Below are 23,601 nucleotides of genomic sequence, written 5' to 3'. Positions count from 1 at the left end.
TTTTGATATTTTGATTAACAATACACAAAATGTTTTGTGCAAAGACTTAATTTCAAAAGTCTGTTTTTCATTTAAACAAAAAGTCATCTGAAATAGTTTCAGAGAGGACTGATACAAATACAGTAGTTTCACGAATACAAGCCGCACGGATTATAAGCCGCACTTCCGGTGCCTCAACAATGTTGCTGTCTTTGTCAATAGATAAGCCGCACCCCGAATATTAGCCGCACTTTCGTTCGTCGCGAGAATCCGTGCGCAGCTTTCACAAATTGGCCAATTAGTAACAGGATCGCGGCATAGCGGGCTTTACTGGCTCGGGGCGGGGCCAGGCAGGCTCGGCCCGCTCATGGTTGCTGACGGGGCCGGCCGGGTGGTGCTGCAGCCGCCGCCGGGCTCACTGGCCCCCCTCTCCCGTCAGCACCGCCTCGCCGCTGCGTTTACGTACTCGCCCTGCCGGTGGGCCAGCCACTGCCGCCGCCGCCGGGCTCGCTGGCCCCCCTCTCCCGTCAGCACCGCCCCGCTGCCGCGTCCCCTAGCCCTGCTGGCGGGCTGCCGCCGCCCGGCTCGCCGGCCGCGCCGCGCCGCGTTCCCTAGCCCTGCCGGCGGGCTGCTGCCGCCCGGCTCGCCGGCCGCGCCGCGTTCCCTAGCCCTGCCCGCCGCCGCCCGGCTCGCCGGCCGCGCCGCGTTCCCTAGCCCTGCCGGCGGGCTGCCGCCGCCCGGCTCGCCGGCCGCGCCGCGCCGCGTTCCCTAGCCCTGCCCGCCGCCGCCCGGCTCGCCGGCCGTGCCGCGCCGCGTTCCCTAGCCCTGCCGGCGGGCTGCCGCCGCCGGGCTCGCCGGCCGCCCCCTCCCGTCTGCACCGCCGCCGCGTTTCCTCGCCCTGGCCGGCACTGCAGGCCCCCGCACCGCCGGGCTCCCCCACGCTGCTGGCCCCGATTCTGCTGGGCTTCCCCCGCTGCCAGGCAGCCCCACCCGCCGGCCTTCCTGCTTCTGCCATGCTCCCCTGCACTGCTAGCCCCAGTTCTCCCAGGCTCCCCCGCCCTACTGACCCGGCTCTGCCGCCCCCCTGCCCCGCCCTGCTGGCTCAGGCTCTGCCGCCCGCCCCCCACACTGCTGGCCCCGCCTCTGCCAGGCTTTCCCACCTCTGCCGGGGCCGGCCGGGCTCCAGCTTGGCTTGGGGTTGCCGCGGGCTCTCACTTCCGTGTTGGCAGCTTTTAGAATTTTGTTAATGTATTAGCCGCCCCGGAATATTAGCCGCACTTCCGGGTTTCCACCAAAATTTTGGTCAAATTGGTGCGGCTTGTATTCGTGAAATTACTGTAAATTTGCAGACAAAGGACCACTACTCTTTAAAAAAACTGGAACAGAAGAAGGTATAGCTCAAGCCAGAATGATAAAAAACATTTGCCTTTCAAAAATCCAGAATGAACAAATGAATGCATAAGGTGAGATTAATTTACAGTTACAAGTTCTTCAGGTGCCAAATCAAAATAGTTATTCTTCCTGGTTCTTGTAACAAGGCTTACTTGGAACAAATATTTTCTGGAAATTCAGACAGAGACAGTGCAATTGTACTACAGAAGTCTGACGAAGGCCTCAACTCTTCCCAGGCTCAGACATCACTGATTTACTCTGGGTTCCTGCATTTGCAGCTAGGGAGAAGAAAAGCATTCAAGGAGGACATGAAGAGCAGTGAAAAAGCTGGCCACTAAACAATGCTGCACTAAACTCGTGCTCCAAAACATCCCTCTACACAAAAGGGTAAATAAGGACTCTGTGGACTTCTCATTCTTACTGGGAGAAGTTCCTGCTTTAAGCAACAATCCCATCATACATTGTTCACTGCAGGGAAAACAAAGTGGTCCCTGGAAGGGGAGACAAACAAATGAGGAACTTTCTGCTGGCCTGCCTAAGGACACCCTCTAGACCTTGTGGCACCCGGCCTCCCCTGCTCACAGATGCTATACAAATTCAATTACACTGAGGAGTGCTTCAGTCAAACCCCACAGTGCCTGGCTCAGACATGCAATTAGTTCCACATTCTACTACCAAAACAGCCATGCTTTCATGGGCCTGAAGCTAACACAAAGTCAGGGCTTCATTATATCTACTTTCTCTAAATGTTTCTCTTAATTATCTTTGGTCCCTAAGAGAGGCTTGAGGCCTTCCTCATTTGCTCTTTTTTCCACTATGGTTGGTTTGATTCCCAAAGCAAGAGACTGGAATGGCATGGAAGACACAAGTAAACAAATATTCCTCCAAAAGCACAAAGATTTTCATTTTTAGTGGTGTTAGAAATGCCATGTTAACAGCAGCAGCATGAACATTATTGCAGATACATATTCACAGATATTTGTTCTAGGTAGAACAAACAAAAGTCCCAGTCCCCCAGGCACACTCTGTGCATCTGGTACACCACTAACAGGATACCTGAGTTATCAGAAGCTGGAAATTCTGGCATATTTCTTTTACATATAGAGAACACTATGCATCAGCTCACTTCTCTTATGCAAAAATGGGCCCAACAATTAAATAAAAAGAACTTCCTGTATACCTACATGTGTAGTGGCACTTCTCTATGAATTGTTACAAATGCTGTATCTCTCAGGTGCTGGGGCCACTGGAAATAAAAGAGCAGAAAAGAAAATGTATTAACCCTCATGTCTTCATGTTTCAGTCTGGGTAATTACATAATATTGTTGTTTATCCAGGTACCACTGAGATACCAACTGGTGATGGACATGGTGATTGCCACAGGTAGCCTCAGATTCTCTCTATAAGCATGATCCTAATTCATAGGGAGGCACCCATTTATTTCAGTGGGCTTGAAAAGTGTTTCTTGGGTGTCACCAAGAATACCATTACAGCAGAGTTAATATTACCGTAAGTCTGCACTGGTGACAGGAAAATCACACACTGCAATGTACAGCTGACACAGTTCAGGAAATGCGAGTTTTACTGTAATTTTACATGTTGTCTAGCACTCAGAAAATCACACTCCAAATTTCTAAAAGATCTTACTCAGTTTTCCCTCATCCTGAGATGGTCTAATTCGCACCTGAAGTTTGCAATGAAGTTCAATGTTGAACACACCACGTCTTGGCTCTAACCTGCCAGCTAACTCAGCTCCCATGAACTACAAGCGAACTTTAGCTAGACATGGAGGTGTGCATTAACTCCAGCCGTGTTTCTGAGCTCCCACTGCCCACCCTTTGCAGTTGTGAGCAATGCCAGGGCGGTGTGCCAGCACTCCGAAGCGTTCCGGCACACAGAGCCGCGCCCGTCCGGCACCGGCACCGCCCCGGCCCGCGCTCCCTCAGCGCTCCCGCCAGAGGCGGCGCCCGCCGCCGGCGCAGCCCGCGGCTCTCGCGGGAAGATGGCGGCTCTCGCGAGAGCGGGCGGCGCGGCTGCCGTAGCTATGGCAGCGGGGGATGAGCGCGCCCGGCGGGATCCGCGCGGGGGGACAGGTGGGGACTGAGACCGCTCCCGGACTGCCGGGGATTCCTCTGCTGCTGTCCCGTCCCCTGAGGAGAAACCGCGGGCAGACCCAGCTGTTCGCTGGCTGCCTGGCCGCGTGCCCGCAGCCCGGCCGGTGGCGACCCCCGCTCTGTGCAGTGGCGCAGCCCCCGCCCGCCTCGGCCGGGCCGCAGCGGGGTCCGTGCGGGGCTCGGCCGGGCCCCAGTCCCGGCCCCACCTCCGCCTCTGCTCGCCCGCAGAAGAGAAAAGGAGTAGCAGGTACGAGAAAAAGAGAATGCTAGAGGCTAAAAAGGTGTCTTATTAGCGGGGGTCTTTGAAATAATAAGGGATGTTGTATTATCTTGTTTAGTAACCCAGGTGTGATCAGCTGCCGTCAAAAGTTACACTTGCATGGGAGTTACACTGCTGTTTGTTAGAACCTCCTCAGTATTTAATTTACTATGTTGGTCTAAGATAGGCAAACCCATGTGCTTCTTCCCCCTCCTCTTTTAAAAGAAAGCAAAAGCTCTTTGCTTTCCCAGAGTCGCATTTCGCTTGAAACCTTTCTTTCAGTAAAAGGATTATGAGCGGACATTTATGAGGATTACAGCCATAAATGCAAACCATAACAATAATAAACCCTCTGCTTTCAAAAATTTGCAGGCACAATGGCTTTCTGGTCTTTCAGCTACGTGAACTTGTTGTGGGTATTGGCTGATCGTGTGTGTTAAAAAAATTCAAAAACCTTTTGAGATTTCAGAACAAATCCTGAGTGTTTTAATTATGGAAGAAAGATGCATGTGAAAAGGGAGAGAACATAGCTGTGTGTTTTTTATGCAGCTTGAAAGAAAGATGTATGTACTGAAAAAAATTCTCTAAGCTTGTGCTACATTTCAGACTTGAAAAAAATTTATGACTGAAGATTTTGTGCTGCAATATACTTGGCACTGAGTAGCAGTTTTGGAAAACAAAACAACATAGATAGTCTTGTGTTTGCTTCATGAAGGAAGGAAAGTACTTTGCTGAGAACTCAACTGGTGAGGTAACATGTGGCTTGAATATTACAGCTTTTAAAAATAATTAGAAAAAAGTATTATAGGCTAAAAAATTTTGTCAACCTGTTGAAATCTGTTCTCATTTAGGAAATGACAGAAATAATAACAGTTTAATTAAACAGGATACTCTATAAGTTCTGTTATATTCTAATCAAAACTATATCTAATCAAACATGCTGCATATCATTCAGACTGGATTAAATAGGAGCTTTATTTTTTTGCTCATTTATTTCCTCCTCACCTGGTAATGTCACCTATGAAGTCTTCTGCCACAATATTTTGGGGTGCAGGAAGGAGTAAGGGTGTGCCTAATTTGTCCAGTGCAGACAAATGTACAGTTATCCTGGAGAATTTAGAAATTTTGGAGTTTTTTTTTAAATGCTAGTGACAGCAGTAAAACATTTCAGTTCATTTCTTTTAGGCATTGCAGGTAAGAAATATGCCAGTTCTTCTCTCGATTCTGGGTTGTGTCTATTTTGAGACTGTAGTCACAAGTTCGTTAAAAAGGATAATGGGAATTTAAATCCTTCTCTGGCTAGTCTTGGAGATGTTATTAGGTTTTAAACCTTCTTAGGCAAGTTTTCATGGAAAATGTGATGATTTCCCAGTTTGTGGAGCTTCAAAAAGTTTGTTACCTTGAGAGGCTCATTGAGTTTGAGGATTCTATAAACATACCTCTGTGAAGAACAGTTGTGCCTGTCCAGAATCACCTTTGGTCCAACTGTGCAAATTGCAACAGATGATGTGAAAAAAACAAACAATAAAACCCAAAACTGAGGTAAGGGGATGAAAGAATAGTAATAAAAAATCACAGCTATTGTTTGGTTTTTTGTTTTTTTTTTTTTTTTAAATCTGCTTACATAACTTCAGAACCAACAAAACTGTGTTATAATTAACATACCTGTTGATACCTGTAGAACTTATTAGTCTTTTCATTTTTTCCCATGCAGCCTTCTGAATATCTTATACATCCTTCAGTTTCCTGACAGATGTTCCACACAGATTTATTCAAGCAATTTATTTTCATTTGTTCTCTGAAATACTTCTTGTTTTCTTTCTAAATTTCTTTATTTTTTGTCAATAGTAGCTGCAGGCATAATTCCAAAACCATCTTATATTCTGTCACTGAAGGTCATTCCCTAGAAAAGATACGCAGTGCGTGATGGCAGAGAGGAACAGCATGAAATTTTATTATTGACTGTCAAAGAATTTTGTTTGGCTTGCTTGGATTTCTCTATTGGTCCTGTTAACTGCAAGTCAAGTAACAGGCAGTCGCAATCCTTAGGATTTTGCCTTCTTCCCTCCATCTGTAGGCAGCCTCATTCCCTCTGCTTGTGCTCTGTGGGTGAGACTGCTGGGAGGAACCATCTCCTGGTGTAGTCTGGACACATTCTGAGACAAATGACACAGTGTAGGAGGTCTCTTATTGTGTGTCCTGACATTCAGGTTTAGTGTGCAGCTCATTTCTTCTCTTTTTCTGTTATTTCAGTTGGTGCATGGGGTTTCTTGTTCTGGGACTGGGGAAGGTTGGGTTCGAGTGCATCTCACCAGTCACTGTCTGTGGGACGCAGGTCTGATGTTTGGCCAGACTAGGATATGACTTGGCTATGCTACTCTGGTTTTAGAGCAATAGACTGTATACCAGCTCGATTACTCAGCTTGCAGAACTTATATACAGTCATTCAGCTGGGAAGTTAACCTGTTGTGCCTTTGCTAAGGTTACAGTAAGTGTTTTATATCTGGAGTTATTGGAAAAGGAAGGGAAAACTTCAATTTATCAGCACCTCAGTAAAAAACAAGGATTCTGCAAGGAAGACAAGAGGCTCTTACTTTTTTGATACTTTCCAATATTTGTGAGTTGTATGTGTTTTGTTGTAGTTCTAAGTATTAGGAGTAACATTTCATGTTCATACAGTGTAAACCTTCAGTAGATTTTGTTGTCTAGTGCCCTAAATTTGTGAAGTAAAGTTGATCTTAAGGGTACCTCCTTAAAGTTGGTCCTGTAGCAGTGATTGCTTAGTAAAGTGGAGAGATGTGATACCTTCTGAGTGCTTATTGTGATTGCTTCCAAACTAGTAAGGGGCAAAGGAAAGGGCTGGATGTTGTTTTGCGGCTTAAAACATTTTTTTTCTAATTATGAAAGCATATGGAAAATTATGTACTATTATGGCATAATCCGTGCTTTTTCTGTCTAACAATTTTGAAGAAATACTGTAAAAATATGGCTTCTCTAGTATCATTCATGATAACTTGTAAATAAATCTGTTTCTAATTAAAGCTGTCTGCAAGTAATAGAATACAATGTTGTTGCTGCAAGTGATGTTTAAACATTTTGATTACAAACACATCATAATAACATGGAAAGTAAATTTGGTATTCCTCTTACAGAGTACTGTGACCGTTTTCTTCAAAACCTTCAATCTTAAGAAACACACCTTTGCACAAGGTATCTGTAGAGATCTTTAACCAGGACTGAAATTTCAGCTTTAAGACCTTTATATTGGTGTCTCTTCTTTCTTGTCTTTTCTTTATTAATAAAACCTCTGAAAGCTTTGTACTTATACAGAGGAAATTTGAATTGGGTATCTGAGAGTGGGAAGTAACCTTTATCCACAGAATTATGTGTTGTGCTACTAGTGGTATAATTTTCACTGTTCCTCTGGCACTCTCCAGAGACTCTGGTCTGGAGAGAGTACCTCAGGAGGAAGAGATTACTTCTGTTGTTCATTTTGTTGTTGCTGGGGTTGTTTTCAGAAATGCAGATTGTCATTTTGAATTTTGAGTTTGATGAGAACAGGACTGAGCCTGACAAATCAATTTGCAAAGGCCAGGGCTGTCAGATGACAGTAGCTTGCCTTCATTACTGACTGGTTTAGATTTGAACCAATGACCTAGAGGTGAAAAGCTCAGTATTGTATTACGAATCCTCTGATCTATCCATATGTTCTCTTGTTTAAGGTCCCTGTAGTCCTCTTAAACAGAGCATGCAGTAAATACTGAGCACCATTTGCACTTGTAAATATTAGGACAGTGTCCATTCCAGTTGTCTGCTGTGCGTGTGAGGACACTGCAGTTAAATATAGTAACAATTTCTTACACTCTCTGGCTTTTCATGAGAAACCCTCATACAAAAACAACCATATGGCAAACCCCAGCATTATCCTAAAACCATTAACAAAGAACCTTTTGCTGCCATTAATGGGAAAATGAATCGACAGCTCTACGTAACCTGCTGAGAGTTATTAATGACATCAGGCTACTGCTAAGAAAATGAACTTAAATAAAATATTATTAGGAGCTGAGTCATCCCACCAACTTCTGCATGTCATATCCAAGTTGGTATTTATCTGTGAAAGCCTTTTCAGAGTATATTATCTTTATTACTCCTCTACTTTTTTCTTCATTGAGTATCTTTAATGCTGTAAAAAAGCGTAATGGAAAACTATTTGCATGGATTTCATAAAATAGATTCAAAAAGTATTTGAAATGTTCAGATGTGCTCATAAACTATTTTCTCATTCATTCTGAGGTAAGATGTTCCTAGGCAACCTATTGAGCATGAGGAGGTCAACAAATGCAAATACTTGGGCAAGTGATTCTTAGTTTCTAAGGCTGTTGTTACTGTCTACAATTCATACTTTCTGTGGGCTACAGAAAAAAAAAATTAACATTTGTATGTATTTGAATTGTCTTTTTATCTCCTTATCCCTTCTCCTCCAATCCTTATTCTCATTCAACTTCATTTCAACAGACAATGCTGTGTCTGTACTGATTGATCTGCTGTCAAATCAAATGTAAAGAGATTAATTTTCTACTTTCCCCTCATGATGAGAGCAAATTAGGTCTTCTTCCTCTACCTGACCATTAATTTTCAAGTAGTTTATAGGAACAGAAGTTATTTTTGAGATCTTGGGGGGTTTTATTTCAAAATGTTGAAAATTCATAAAGTATTGGTAGGAAACCTATTTTGGTCAGATGCCTCTGTGGGCAACAAATAAAACTACTGCCAAGTTACTAGTTAAACAAAGCATATGATTATGCTGTCTGATGTATCCTGGTCCAATTTGTTTTCTCCCCCTAGAGAGCATCAGGTAGACATTCCTCTTGGGGCAGTATTTTCCTTTTTACATAGCATTTCCAGTAGGGATGTGAGCTGTATCTCTTTTGTAATTTTTTTCCCCCCACTCCTTTGATGACGCTACAGTCATCTTCCAGGGGTTCTGTTGTTGAAAGCAAAATATCTGAATCCTTGGGGTTTTTTGACAATTGGAGAAATTAGGGTTTTAAAACTCATAGATACAATTTATGAATGTTTCCCTTTTTCAGACCTGAAACTATGCTTTTTTTAAAATGCAGATAAGACTTCACTGAATTGTGGTTGCCTGTCAAAGTGACAGAACATGAACCCTGATGATCTTTTAATTATTTTGCAATAGACTCTGACTTATTACATTCTGCCATAATTGATTTTATGTGTACATTTGATAGAGCATGCAGTCCTTGAATTTGAAGGCTAGAAATCTGGCTTTTGCAATTATTTTCCACTTTTGTCTTTTACCACACAGACAATTAAACTTCAGCTGCTTTCCCATCCTATTTAAATTGAAGCAGTGAATGTGGGTTTATTGTAGATACCTGTTTTTAGAATGTAGTCAAGCTTGCTAGGTGGTATAAACAATTTGGTGCCATAAACTGGCACAAAAAGGGGTTTGAATATGTGCTTTACAAATAAGCAGTAAGTACTGGTTCAAAGGTAGAAGCAGGTAGGATGGCCTGTAATAACCAGCAGTCACATATTAGTGTCTTGACTAGAATGCTTTTTTCATGGGGCAGTTTGGCTCACCATAATTTTTGCAGAGGTACATGCTGCATGTTGTGTGTGTGGTGGGAACAGTTCACATATGAGAAACCTGCAGGGAATCAAGGGGAAAGTAGCTTTTTTTCTTTTTTTTTATCCTGTTTATTTCTCATATTTGGTAAATGTAAATCAGTATTTGTAGTAGATAATGTTTAGTGGATGTAATTCATATGGTTTCATTTTTAAAAAAGGATATGTAGTTTATTGTGTTTTGAATTTTGAAAATAATGAATGGGCTAAAAATATTGTAAGTGATTCAGACGTGGGAGACTTTGAAGAGGAGGAATCTTCTGTATTTCCACAAAACATGGAAATAAATGTATGCTGGAAAACAGTTAATCAGTAAAGTGTGTCACAAAGCAGAGGATAGCAAAAGACTTTATAGTCCTCCAGTTTGTATTCCCAGTACAATGAACTTATAAATGGATCAATAAACAACAGCTAATGCATCTCAGCGTGTTGGTTACATAGGCTGTTACTGTGGCATGGAAACAGGTTAATGTCCTCAGTAGATCCCCGTGTTGTCCATGAAAATAGGTCATGGTGTAGGGGAAAGGGAGAGGAAGTAAAATAGGAAAAATGTGTTTATTTTTTTTATTTTTCTTGTTCATTAAAACTTTTTCATTATACTGCATCTGAAGTGTGCTAATGAATAGACAGCAAAACTTCATAAACATTGGGATAGTGAACTGCAGCATTCTTTCTGATGGCTGTTATGGACAATTGTTATCACAACAATCTGTGTAGTACTTGTAACAGATGATATCTGAGGAGCTTATGTAAATACTTTTGAAGTATGTTAAAAAAAGGCATTGCCAGCAAGAACTTTAGGTTTCTTTGATTATGGTTGCTTGATAGATTTTAAATAAAGATTTATTTATTTTTCTCAAAGCTAATTAGGAAAAAATGCTGTGGTGTGAGTTTGGAAATGTTGCAGTTTTCATTTAAGTGCTGTTTTTATGGTATTCCTAATTTGTTTAAATTCTTGAAGACAGACAACTTCCACAGATTTTTCAGGGAAGCTTTTTAAAACTTCACGTTAGATACTTCTCTTAAAATGCATTGTTTCAGGAGCAGATGGAGAGGGAGAGAATCTGTTTCCTGTTAGCAAAAACTAGCTGGGTTTAAGACTGTAGGTCTATTATGGAAATAGCTGTCATTTAAGAAATATCTTCTGTTGTGCAAATATGTTTTCTTTAAGGGCTCTTCATTTTTGGAAGAGATAGAAAGGTAGTTTAATTAATTTAGTAATGTATTTCTTTAATCAGTCCACATACTGTTGTTAATAATTGTAGCAGTCATATTCAGCATATTATGTGATATAATTATCACATAAATTCTTTACCACTTACCCATTAAGTTTTCCTCTGTTCACTTTCTGCATGGGATTCTTCTCTGCCTGTTTGTCTGATATTGCAGCTGCAGCCTGGAAAGGTACCTGGGCAATTCCACTGTATTCAGTTTTTGCCTGGTAGGAAACAGCAGCAATCAGAGGCAGAAGATGGTAGAGTCCTGTTATCTCCACTAGAACAGAGACTTTTTTAGGCTCAGGGGTAAAGAGGGACATTTTCAAATTGAAGTTGCTTTTTCTGACAGCAGAGCTCCTGAAACATTTTTAGACTAAAGCAGCAGTACTGGGAAAATCTTATTTTTCAGGATTATTCTGCTAAGGAATATTTGAGATTTTGGTAGGTTTTGGGAGAGAAAACATGGAAAATGTGTGCCTATTGCAGTGTCATACTCAACTGAGTTGCTTAGTTCTGCTCTGAAATATAGTCTTCAAGTATAGATTAGTAATTTGTTTTGTTCTTCTGATGCTTATACTGTTTGTACAAGAGTTGGAATTGATATGCCATTTGTCAATAAATTTTAAGCTTTCATATATTTTATCTCATGTATATGTAATAAATATTATTTGAAGTTGTTTGAACAAGGATCAAAGCCTAAAATTAGACTTCTAATTAATCCTAAACTGTTTAATTTTTTTTTATTTTTAAAATTTGGATTTTCTTCGTGGAAAACATCAAATATTTACTTGTTTTAGTATTGTTCTGCTTCAAATGTAGCTGTCTCAGGTAGGAATGAAAATGGTTGCGTTAGTTGTAGCGCTTTCCTCATGTCTCTGCTGTCCCACTTTAGGTTAATGGTATCAGTAAAAAACATGCAACAATATCCCAGCTTGTTCCTTGGCTTACTTTCTTCCTATCTGAGCTTATCAGGAGTTAATTTGAGTAATGACATATATACTAAATGCCAGAGTCTATATTCTTATCTGAAGTTATGAATAAATTATGGTATTCATTGGGAATGGTCTTTTATTATATATTTTAATGGTCTGAGTGTTAATAGCACTCAAATTTTGATTGTTACTTAAATAAAACAATTGAAATACTGTTCTTGAGGTGAATTCTGAGAATTCTCAGTGGCAATTTCTTGTTTTCTGCATACTGAATTTTCAGTCCTTCTGTGTAATGCCAGCCTATTGAGCTGATATGGGATTGTCAATATGTCTCTGCTTTAAATAGGACATAAAAATGTCTTCACTTTTTCAGTCAAACGAATGTTCTCATTGGATTTGTGAAAATCACTCATAAATATGACATAAGAACTTTCCTCAGGAAGCATGTGAAGTGTGTTACCAATTTATGGACATAAATTAAGACAGGAAAGGTTCTGACTGGTGGTAAGGAAGATATTTTTCCCACTCCATTGACAGCTGTGCATTTGAATGAGAGGCAATCCAGTCTAGGTCCCTAGAGGATTTTAAGTCCCAACTGGATAAAGCCCAGGGCAACCTGATCTGACCTCTTAGTCATGCTCTCGGTGTGAGGTTAGGCAATAGACCTCCTCTGGGATCCTTTCTAGCCTCAGTTACTCTGTGGCTCTGCTTTACTTGTTGATCACACTCATTTTCAGCATTCTTTCTTCCTAATTGCGTGAGCTGTTCATTTGGAGTGTTCAATAAATTCCTTCGGTAGGAATGGCATCACATGAGACTGGAGAATTGGAGGCACCAGCTCAGGGGGAAAGGGAGTGCAGGCAAATTGCTGTCTTGAGAGGCAGCTGCAGCTGTGGACAGATTAACTCCTGCTTTGAGGAATATTTCTGTGAAGATTTACTTTAGATTATGCCATTTTCCTAAGAGGACTTAACCAAACTATGAAATTCTTTGTTCTAAATTTTAATAAATTATGCAGGACCTTGACTAAACAAACATTAATTTTTGTACAAGAAATAGACATTCTCACACATTATATAATATTCAGAACAAATTCTAATTATGAGTAAGACATAGCATAACTTGGATATTATACAGGCAAGAAGAATTGGAGCAGGGGAGCCAGCACATTTTTTCTTCTAATAAAACAGATAACGTTTTAGACCTGCCAGAAGAGTTTTTTAGGGTTCCTAAGCAGGAAGTCACCAAGGCATTTTATAATATGCCTGTTGCTGAGACAGTGGTTTGGTTTTCTTTTTCTTCTTTTTTTTTTTTTGGTTTTTCTTTTTTCGTTACTGATATAAACAAAGAAGGAGGCCAAAAAGAAATTTTGTTAAATTGCAGTCAGCTGCTTAGCAGACTGAACTGCATAAATGTTTTTCAAGAATAGCATTGTCAGTTACTTGTGATTCTTTGATAAGTCAGAAAGGATGCATTTAGATTTTAAAAAGAATCTCTTCGGGAGATTTTTTTTTTGAGACTATAAAAAAAATCCTTTTGTCTTCAGAGTTGTCATGAGATAGGAAAAATTATAGAAACACTCATAATTTATGCCTGTAAGTATAACTAATAACATTTTATGAAGAGGTTAATACTGGATTAAGGTTACAACAGGGAGAAAGAATTCTTATTTCTCTATCTTGTAATATTTTTTTGATGAAACTGGTCCTAGACTTAAAGAAGGTCACTTTTGTTTTAAATACTCACTTTTGATTCTAGTGTTATCTTTTGATATGGGATGAAGATCAAAGAGTTGATTTTCACGTGCATATTTTGAAGAAAAGCTCCAGGTTGAGGGTCTGCCTGCCCCAGCAGAGCTGCTGGCCCTGCACAGGGATGTTCTGCATTGCCAGGCTGCTTTGCCAAATTACTTCAATAGGAGGTGGTGATGGCAGTGCTTTGCGATGTGAATGCCAAAGTGACATCCAGCTGCTTATTTTGGACTGCACACAGGTGGTACAAACTGAAAAACAGTTAAAAAATATCTTGCCCCTTACTTTCCCCAATAATGACCTGATATCTGTCCTCCCACATGATGACTATAGGCAATAAAAAGAATTTTAACGTGTAAATTAGTGTTTGTATTTTTCTTCCTCTGCCCACTCCCATTATTTAGGTGTGTAGTCACGCAGTTTTAATTCTGCCAACATTCTTTGTTCTTAAAAAAATTGAAATCCGAACAGCTTCTGAATAAAGACGAAAATGGTGTCAAATGAAATAAAGGATCTTCAATTCTCCCTCTTTTTATGAATATCAACTGGTTTGGTTTGTGTGGGTTTTAAAATATGTTATTTTTTCTTTGTCAGGGTGGGGAGAAGTTGCCTTGGCTGCTTCCCAAAGGAATTTTCCATTGACTGGTAAAACTACCACATAAATGAGAAGCAGTGGCTATGATTTTGAATCCGTTAAGAACTAGTGAAGGCCAACTCTGGGCTGCTCTAAAGAGGTTGTGGAAAAAATATTGATTTTGATAAACCCTCAGTCTCTTTTAATGAAGGCCAGCATTTTTATGTTATGTTTTTATGTTTGCATGGGTACCCTAACTCAGGACAACGTGAAGACTCTTAGTTCTTAGTGCTGTCCTTAACTCTTCCTCTTATATGCAGTTTACTTCCTCAGAAGAAAGAGAAAAAGTAGCACAACTGTACTCCTTGAACAAAAAGTGTGTTTGCAGCAGTAGCTGGTATGTAGGTCTTTGTGTGGTTTTCCAATCAGCTTTCATAAAGGATTTTATTATTGATCTGATAAAAACGTAGTAATACTAATGGAACACTACACAGATCAGGCTAGACAAAGCCAATCGCTTGAATTCTGGCTTTTGAAACACGCCCACTTGTCACTTTTTATATTAATCAGAACTTCCCAAAAAGCTAATGGTCAAACAGGTGTTTGTGTCAAATTTCTTCTCCTGTTCGGGCTTTACAAAATAAATGGCACACCTGCAAAGCCTAATTACTTAGTAATTCCTTTAAGTGTTCAGCACTACTTGCAGGGTATAATTATCCAGCTAACTTTAGAGGGAAAATAATGTTCTTTTGCCTCAAAGGCATTCACTTAAACGTTTTGAATTCACTTAAATGTCTTTCTGAATTTGGGGGCAGAGAGTGAAACGTGTTTTCCTGTAATCTGCATGTTCTTTGGGGAATGCAATGCCAAAGCCAGTGCCTTCCTCTAAGCTTACCTGGACTTCATGTTACAATTTATCCTGTTGGCAGATTGAGATCTTTGAAATCATGGTTTTGAAAATTGAAAGTTGAAGTAGGAAAATTATTGCTGCCAAAAATCCATTTGACATTTTTATAAAGAAACCTGTGCTGGAGGAAATACTCTGTATTTTCAGGGCAGAATTGTTTTGGGGATTCTTTAAAAGGGTCGTTAGGGAAATTTTTCCTTTGTTGCACTAAGATTTTTAAAACACATACTGATGCTGCCAAAATTATTTGGAATTTAGACTAAGATAATGTAGAGCAGGATTTGTCTCCTTTTTAATGATGTCAGTTCTGCTTCCACAACTAGATAGCCTCTTTCTTGCAGACAGAAGTTTCTACAAGGAGGGAATTTCTGTGTATTCATTTTTCCACTACTGGAATTGCAGACATGTTTACAGCTGGAATCAGTCTTGCTTTCTTAGGTTGTTTAAATTTCAGTCTTGTGAGCCTTTTCTTCCCATTGAATGGCATAACAGTAATATATGTTTACTGGTACCTTCAGATTTTGAGATGCAGCCAGGATACCAGCACTGAAAGCTTCATGTTATAAATGACATAAGTTCTGTATGTCACTTGATAGCATGTTTGGTTATGTTTTAATTAGAATTATAACTCTGCCTAGTCGATAATCAAGTAGAATTGCTAGGCAAAGTGTTAGAATGTTTAAAATGTTGTACATTTGCAAGATGTAATTATAAAAAGCAACAATATCTGTTATGTAACTAATTGGGAGATCAATTGATGTGTATTGCATCTTGACACTTTATGCAATTTCTGCCTCTTTTATAAAGTCCAGTGACATCACCTGCTTACTCAGCTCTTCTGTATCCTTTGCAATAAGGAGAATTAAAATACAAAGGAAAATTCAGAAGAACTTGAGTCAGGTGTTTTGATTTCAGATATCTGTGAGCCTTAATACCAAGTTTGCTCATTACATTTTTTACAAATGTTTTTTTAAGTTGCCAAGCTGTTCGTCTATCGAAGGTGAAGTAAATATAAAGGAGAGAAGGTTGGTGGACTGGTAAATACTTAAGAAAGGAGTATGCACAATTTATTTTGCTTCAATAATGTCTTTATATTTAGCTTATCCATTCAAATTGTGGCTGTTGGTGGGCTGATACCACGAAATAGATGATGGCAGTTAAAATTTTAGAGGAATGAGAGCCATGCCACTACTGCATTAGTTTCCCCTTGGTACTTATTACATCAGCATCCATTCCAGCCTTCCCTGTCAAATTGTATGTAGCTGTTACCCAGACATGGTAATGCATGTGTTGTAGTCAGTGTCAGCTGCTTTTTATGGCACCACTCCCTTGCTGCTTGTGATAGATGTCCACAAACAAGGCTTCCTCTGACAAGCAAGTGGTTGAAGATCTATTTCTTGCCTTTGTACATAAGCAGGCAGAATTCTTTTTATTGTTTGAAAATTCAAATTAATCCTGGTGAACTCAGTTTTGGACATGATTTTTAGCTTTTCTTTTTTACTAGAATTCTGTTTCGAGTCTTTCGATTCTGATATTTCAACAAAATTAGCTTTGGCATCATATCATAAGTAGCCAGAATGGATGGGCACAGAGGCTTGGCTTGTCAGATGATGTTAGTGTAGAACTCAGAATAAAATTTGGGTGTTCTGGCAGTTCCAGTGCTGTCACATCCCTGGTTCAGTGAGAAGAGGAACCAGATCTTGAAATGTCTGTCTTCTTACAGAAATAGTTCTAAAATCTGTTATGTTCTACTGGGGTGGAAATTCTTGGAGGATATGTGAAGTAGTGTAATGAAACATTACAATGAATTCTTTTGAGTTAGCAAATGATGTTTCTAATGTAACTTGTGTGCCTATCTATACACAAGAGACGAAAATTAGATTTAACTACAAAGATCACCTTCAAAGAACAGGCTTTCTCTGGACAGTAATCAGCAGTAATTATTTCTTGTTGTGGGTCCTGTCCATATAGACAGGATGCAACTGAGCCTCCAGCTAAAACTAAGAATAAACAGGCATTGTGAATACAGACTGTACTAACTGTTCAAATTATGTTACAGAATTACTAAACTAAATATGTGTTTGCATTGAATTCCAGTGTGGTTGTGAATAGAGCAGATGTGTTGTAGTCACATGCTATCATGTAGCGGGCAGTGAACTAAATAGGAGAGAGCTCTTCTTTCCAAGTTTATAGGTGATATTAGGGGCCTTAATGTGTTTTTTTTTCTATCAATAGCTGTCACATATATGAGGCAGCAGTACAAAGCCTGCAAGGTGATGTTCCTCTTATCATGCAAATTTTCCTCAACACATTTCTTGAGCTCTGAGTTGAAATGATTGTTATGAGGACTAGTAATCAATCTAATTCATGCAAAAGAAAAATCAAACAGTATCTGTCCCAAATTATACTGAATGACAGCCCACTTCAAATTGGCCAGTAAAATCTTATCTCATTAGTGACTTCATTGTGATTAGTGATTAATATTAGTGTTCAAGATTAATATAATTTGTAACATTTTACTGTTTTTCAGACATTAATCCCTTACTGTGCCTATAGCAAAAAACCAAATAAGCAAACAAACTTCTTCCAAAATCCCACTAGTTGAAGCTTTTGTCCTCATCAGGAAAAATGTGATAAGATATAAATTAGTGACTGACCAGTTTCAATGTAAATTTTTTTGGGTTATATTGTCTGAGATTTCACTAAGTTAATATAGTTAATTCACTAGTGGTTTATACTAACTTGTTTTGCTTCTCAGAGTAATTGGACTAGAAAGGCATTAGACAGTTAATGCAGTTCAGCTGGTGGTCAGTATCTTGTTAAGTCATGATAAATCAGTGTTTTAGCCTTTTCCTTCCGAGGGACATAAAGCAGGCATGTCTGCAATGGTATTTTTTTCCCCCCTTCAGAAACATCAGTCTTTACACTTTTAATTAAATGCAGTCAGATACTCCCCAACAGCTAAGCATTTATTTACTATGTCAGTCTACACAAATAGTATTTTTATTCTTTTTCTTCTAATGTGGAACTTGTTAGATTTTACTCTGCTATTTTATGAAGTATTGTCATAAAATTATACAATGGGTCAGATGAAATTTGGATAATCTTAGGGGAACTGATTAATTTTGTAGATACTTTTACATCCTAACTATTTTTATTAATTTCCAATTGTATTACACTATTTTACTTCTTTTGGTCTCTGATATTTTTGGGAAGATTAAACTTCAATGAAGGGAAGGGCTAGAAGGCTATGAGTATGCTTAGTGTACACAAAAGATAATAAAGAGTTTTTCAGTTTTATGTTATCGTTGTATAATTCTTGTGAAAAGGAAATAAACAATTTGGGTACATGGTGAATAACCTACAATACACTTAAGAAAACATAGGTATTACTTATCTTTAACTCATGTATTTTAAACTTTCTTCTTCCTGTTCTTTGTAAAATAATGTAATCAAACATTTACATCTTAAACTGCTAGGTACACATGTACTATACTAAGGGTATTACTATGCAGTTTAATTTTGGGCAAGGACAGCAAGTTACTAATGTTTTAAAAGTCATGGTACAACAATGTAGGAATGTACAGAAGGGTTGCTGGCTTTATGTGCTGTGCTATCAACACTGTGAGACCATTATATCTGCAGGATCATTTGTGTCAGGCTTAATCCTGTTTTTTATCTGCAGTCCCTTGTTCAGTGTATATTCATGACTTTTGTGAACAGTGCTGTGTGTGTTTGTGTGTGTCCCATCCAACCCAGCTCCATCTGCCCGGCTGGGTGTGGAGACAGATTTCACCATTGACTCAGAAGCGACGCTAATATGCTGCAAACTATCTGGTAATTGGCTCCCCTTGCAGGTGTGATGAAGTGGATTGCAGAGCTCTGCTTCTGTTCCTGTCTTAGTGCAGCCCTCCTGCGTTGGCATTGCACTAGGGATGGCCATCCCAGTGGGAAGCGTCCCTTCCTTCTGCAGGGCATGTCCTGCCCTCTGACCTTCCCGTAGGGCAGCACAGCCTGGGGCAGCTCTGGAGCTGCCCTGCACTCACCACACTGCCCTCCTGGCAGCCACAGAGCCGGGGCTGTGGGCCACAGAGTGTGGGGGTTTCACAGGCAGCACAGGTTTGTGAGATGGACTGGGAGTGAGAAAATATCCTTAAAACGCTAGCAGAAGAGTACTATAAATGAGGAGCAGTTTGCACAAGGAGGAAATAAAAGACATACTTGTTAGTATGCAAAACCTGCTGGGGTGGGTTCTTTATTAGGTTGGATCCTGATGACATGGATCCTTTTACTGGTTAAGGAAAAATAAAGTGATGGAAGCTATCTTAGTACAACTGGCTGCCCTTTGTGATGCTGGAACACATGAAAATGTAAAGACTGTGGGTAAAGAGAGGAAAGGTCTATAATTCCCTGTCTCTTATCTTCCACATTTTGAACAAATTATTCCAGAAAGTATAAGCTTCCGGGAGACAACGGGAACATGAGGCACAAGCACTATGAATTTAGGAAGAGTAAATAGTCATGCCAGTCTAATTTTCTTCTGTAACATGACAGTAAGGCCAGTGAATTGACAAGAAAAGTGTGTATGTTAGTATTTTTCATGTTAGTGAGTTCTTTGGCAGTGTTTCTTGCTATAATATTGCAAACAAGGGAAGAAATGTGACCTGAAAGAAACTCTGTAGAGTAGGAGCAAGACTTGGTGGATGACTGTGCCTAGTAGGTGGTTAGTAATGATCATCTGTCAGAATGAAATGGTTGTATTGAATGTGGATCTGCACGGTCTGTTGGGTCTGTACTCATTCTGCTTCATTTCAATCTTCTTCTTAATGACCTTGATGATAGAATAGAGTGTGCTTACAAAATTGATTCACTAAAAATGCTCCTAGAACTTGGAGGGAATATATACACATAGGACACAAGTTTATGAGCACAGAATTATTTTGAGAAAATTAAGAAAATCTTAGGAGATAAATAGTGACAGATTGAAGTTCTACACTTAAAAGAAATCATGAATACACAATTAGACTGTAGAGAACAAATAATTAAATGATAACTCTCCAGAATTCCTGATGTATACCAGGAGAGATGAAAAGATACAGAATAATCTTTTTTCTTTTTTCTTTATCCATGTCTTCTGTTGAAGTGCTGCATCTCACTAGGGCAAATGCCCTAAGGAAATAGAGCTCACCTGAGCAGAGTTTGGGAGAAGAGTAATCAAGTTATTTGAGGTCTGGGAAATGAGGCCTAATTGGAAAGACAAACAATTTGAACTGGGGAGAGGAGTGAACGTGCAAGTGTCAAAAAGAGAAGCAGAAGGCATAATTTTGTGTGTATGTGATAGGCAATTTCAGGAAGGTAGGAAGTTGTTTGGTATAAAGCCCATCCATGAGAAAAAGGGAAAGATGAGTGATCTTAAAATGTTGCAAAAAACATAGATTAGGTCTCATCACGAACAAAGGACCAGTTGCTGAGATAGCTGACTGTTCTTTCTCCTTAAGTATTTTATTTAGCTGTTTTTTGAAAAGCAACAAAATTTTAAGATTGATGAACAGTACATAGAGACTTTTTGAAATGTTGCTGGATAAAAAATGAGCACTTTGTACATGGAGACAATTTACCCTGAGACAGTACTCACTTGACAAAATGGTGATGCAATCAGTCTCTACATTGCCACTCCTTTGAGTTCTAACTTTCTCTAACTCAGTGGCCTCATCTTTTTCTTGTTGATATGCAAGTAAGACTTGTACCACACAAGATTTTCAGCTCTTTTTTCCTTTTGAGGGGTCCTTAACAAGTCTGTCAGTAGTTAGCTTTAATTCTTTCTCATTTTCATAATGAGTTCAGTTGTTTCTCCAGCACTCTGGCTACTGGACGTATATTAGCATATGAAAACAAGGAGTGTACTCTTGGTAATTGTTTTGTTTATAAAATCTTTCCCAGTTTCCATTGTCTATTTCTCCACTAAGAAATGAATACAATCTTCAGTTACCTGGGGGTGTAACATATGTTGTTAGTGTACTTGAGTCTCTATTTGCATTGTTATACCCTGGAATACGTGTCTTTAATCATTGCAGTTGGAAATTACCTTACTTAGCATTTTTAGTTTCTGTTTGCTCAGAGAGATTTTGTGAGTCAAAGCCAACAGGCTGGGTACGGTGTAGCCAGCCAAACCTGAATTTTGTGCCTGAGAATGGAATTTGTCACAGCTCCAAGCATTTTAAGTGCTTTTTGTTTAAGTAAATGTGAAGGAAATTCCATCGTTTCAGTATTCCTTCTCTCTAATAACTTACTAAGAGCTGCTTTCAATTTATGATTTTGCCTCATATTTCCCTTCCTTTCTCCCATGGGCAGTATTTAAACACAGGGCAGATGTCTGATATGGAAGCAGTACAAGTCCAGGATCTGTAGGGAGACACTCTGGAGCTTGTAAGAGGTGGAGGTTTTTGCATGCTATAGAAAGGATCAGGGTGACTTGAAAATACTTGTTTTGGTTTTGAGGAGATAATTTGAACTCCTCTTTCTCTCCTCTGCTACTACTATTTTGCTTCTCCATCACATAGAGAATTTGGGCTAAATACTGTAAATTCTGTTATGTTTCTTGCATCATGAACCTTTCCTAGATGAATGTTTGTGTTCATTTTATCTGCAAGAAAAGTTACTGTTGACATTGATTATTTAAGTATTGGCAATTAGCCTCCAAACATCCAGATAAATCTATATGTAAAACCCATAGGTTGGTGCTTTTTCAAGCTTTGTCCATATTTTAATGGTATTGTTTTTAACCACCAGAGCCAGAAACTCTTGCTTTAAAGTAAAAAATGCAGAATTAGCTGTATGAATCTAGTAGGTGATACAGATATTAGGAATAAATAGGAGGACCCTTACTGTGGTGGAGTGCAAAGTAAGACAGTTATTGTCCATGCATACTCAGTGATAAAATAATCTTTGAAAAATATGCCCCAAATACTCAGTCTCAGAGAGAATGCCAGTAACATCTGCCACTGGAACTGGAGGGTAAGACTGCTATGTAGGAGGAATGTATAATAGAGATGCTGTAGTACAGAACTTGCAGGATGTTGCAGCCTCATCAATCAGCTCTAAGTACTGGGTGTAGGAGGCCAAACCAGCATTTGGTGTGATTCTAATGATGTACTTAAGAAAGCCTGGGGTTTGGGAGTGCTGTGATGCTGCTGAGCTGGGAGCTGAGCTCATGCCAGTGCCTGAGGTTAGGACACTAGAGCTGCTTTTCCCTTGTGTGGTTGGAATGAAATTTACTGCAGCAACTGGCTGCTCATCAATGGATAATTTCATGTTGTATCTTACCTCTTGTTTTTGAAAACCATAGGTAGATCAGAAAATCATGGCTTTATTTTTTCTTGGACCTGGAATGTACATGCCTTAAATAATTCAGGTTTCTGGAACTGGAGTTCCTTGTTTAGCTACATTTGCAAATCTACTGAGGAAGCACAGACCTGTCATACTTACTGTTTATGCTGCATGGTGTTGCACTTTCTGTGCTTGAATTAATGAAGATAATTAACTTTGGACCAACAAAAATTTCTTTTGCTTTGCTTTATTTGGTAGAGGAAGAATGCTGCACATTGTGGAATGCTGGTTTAGGCTGTTAGATGCCATAGTACCTAGTATTTGTCTGTCTCTTTTTAGAATAACATAAATATGCATAATGGAAGCTTTATTTATAAGCATAAAGTGTGGTGTTACGACGACTATGTTAGCAGAATTACAATCCAAACTTGAAATTTAGTGAGAGGGCTGCAGCTCCTTTCACTATAGTGGAGTTTGTCTTGTTGCAACAGAAGTAAATGGAAGTTAATGTTACATTAGAAACTAGCTGAGTGCTCCTAAGTGACATCAATTTATTTAGAGGACTAAAAGTGCACTGAATTTGTTTATGCTACTGAAATGTGGATACAAATCCAGTGTTCCATACATAGAGTTCAGAAATGATTTTGTGGTGATTTCACTGTGCAAGACAGAACTGAACTGTAATTTTACTTATTAAATCTTGCTTATTCAACACTGTTAATGGGATAGCTATGTTGTATGGTAATATGTGTAAATATGTTGGTTTAATTTAGTAGTTCTAGGGGAGGGCAACAGGAAGGCAACACAATAGTCTGGATAAGCAATAGCACTGCAAACATGCCACAGACAATAGTCGATCTGTCAGCTGTGAAGAGCTCACTTCCAGGCTCCAATTGAAGTTGCTCAGTCGTCTCTCCAAGGGTGGGAGCTCAGTGATCAAAAAGACACCAAACAGGATGGATAACAATGAAACAAGGGATTATTTTTAAAAATAATTTTAAACTGAGTAAAACTACTTTTATTTAGGGAAAAGTGTATTTGAGTGTATTTAAATTCCACATTTATTATTATCAATAATTAAGATAGTCTGTTTTGAATATACTTTAAAATAAAATCCCACTACGTGTTTGCCACGAAAATTTTAGCAAACGAGGTGCTGAATTGAAATTAGCACTAATGAACTGACAACCCAGCTTTTGATAATAAGTGGAGTTTTTAAATTGTAGTACAGTAGTATGCCTTTTTTGATTGTTTTGCATAATTTCTCACCTTAGAATGAACGCTAAAAAAAGCAAAAAAAATTTCATGTTTAAATAATAGCCTAAGGAACTGAGGGGATGAGGTGCCTTCATTCTAGAAGCATTAAGCATTTACTTTTTTTTTTTTTTCAAAGTACCTAAATAAAATAAGATTGTATAACTTCTGTCCACATGCAATCTGAGATTAGTATGAAAGTGAAATTCTATTTTAGAAAACATGCTATATCACATTCATCATT

At 39.3% G+C, this 23,601-nt stretch overlaps 1 protein-coding gene across 1 annotated transcript in view; it reads left to right on the top strand.

Annotated features, from left to right (window-relative positions):
• Positions 1 to 3,655: 3,655 nt before the first annotated feature.
• USP54 (ubiquitin specific peptidase 54) overlaps positions 3,656 to 23,601 on the top strand; it is a 92,214-nt gene continuing 72,268 nt past the window's right edge. The window contains exon 1 of the mRNA XM_033066792.1: positions 3,656 to 3,732. The gene's annotated coding sequence lies outside the window, so the exon portion shown is untranslated. The remainder of the gene's footprint in view (positions 3,733 to 23,601) is intronic.

This window comes from Catharus ustulatus, chromosome 8, assembly GCF_009819885.2.
Source record: "Catharus ustulatus isolate bCatUst1 chromosome 8, bCatUst1.pri.v2, whole genome shotgun sequence".
NCBI classification, from domain to species: Eukaryota; Metazoa; Chordata; class Aves; order Passeriformes; family Turdidae; genus Catharus; species Catharus ustulatus.
Note: the sequence above shows the minus strand (reverse complement) of the source record. Positions and strands in the feature narration are given on the sequence as shown.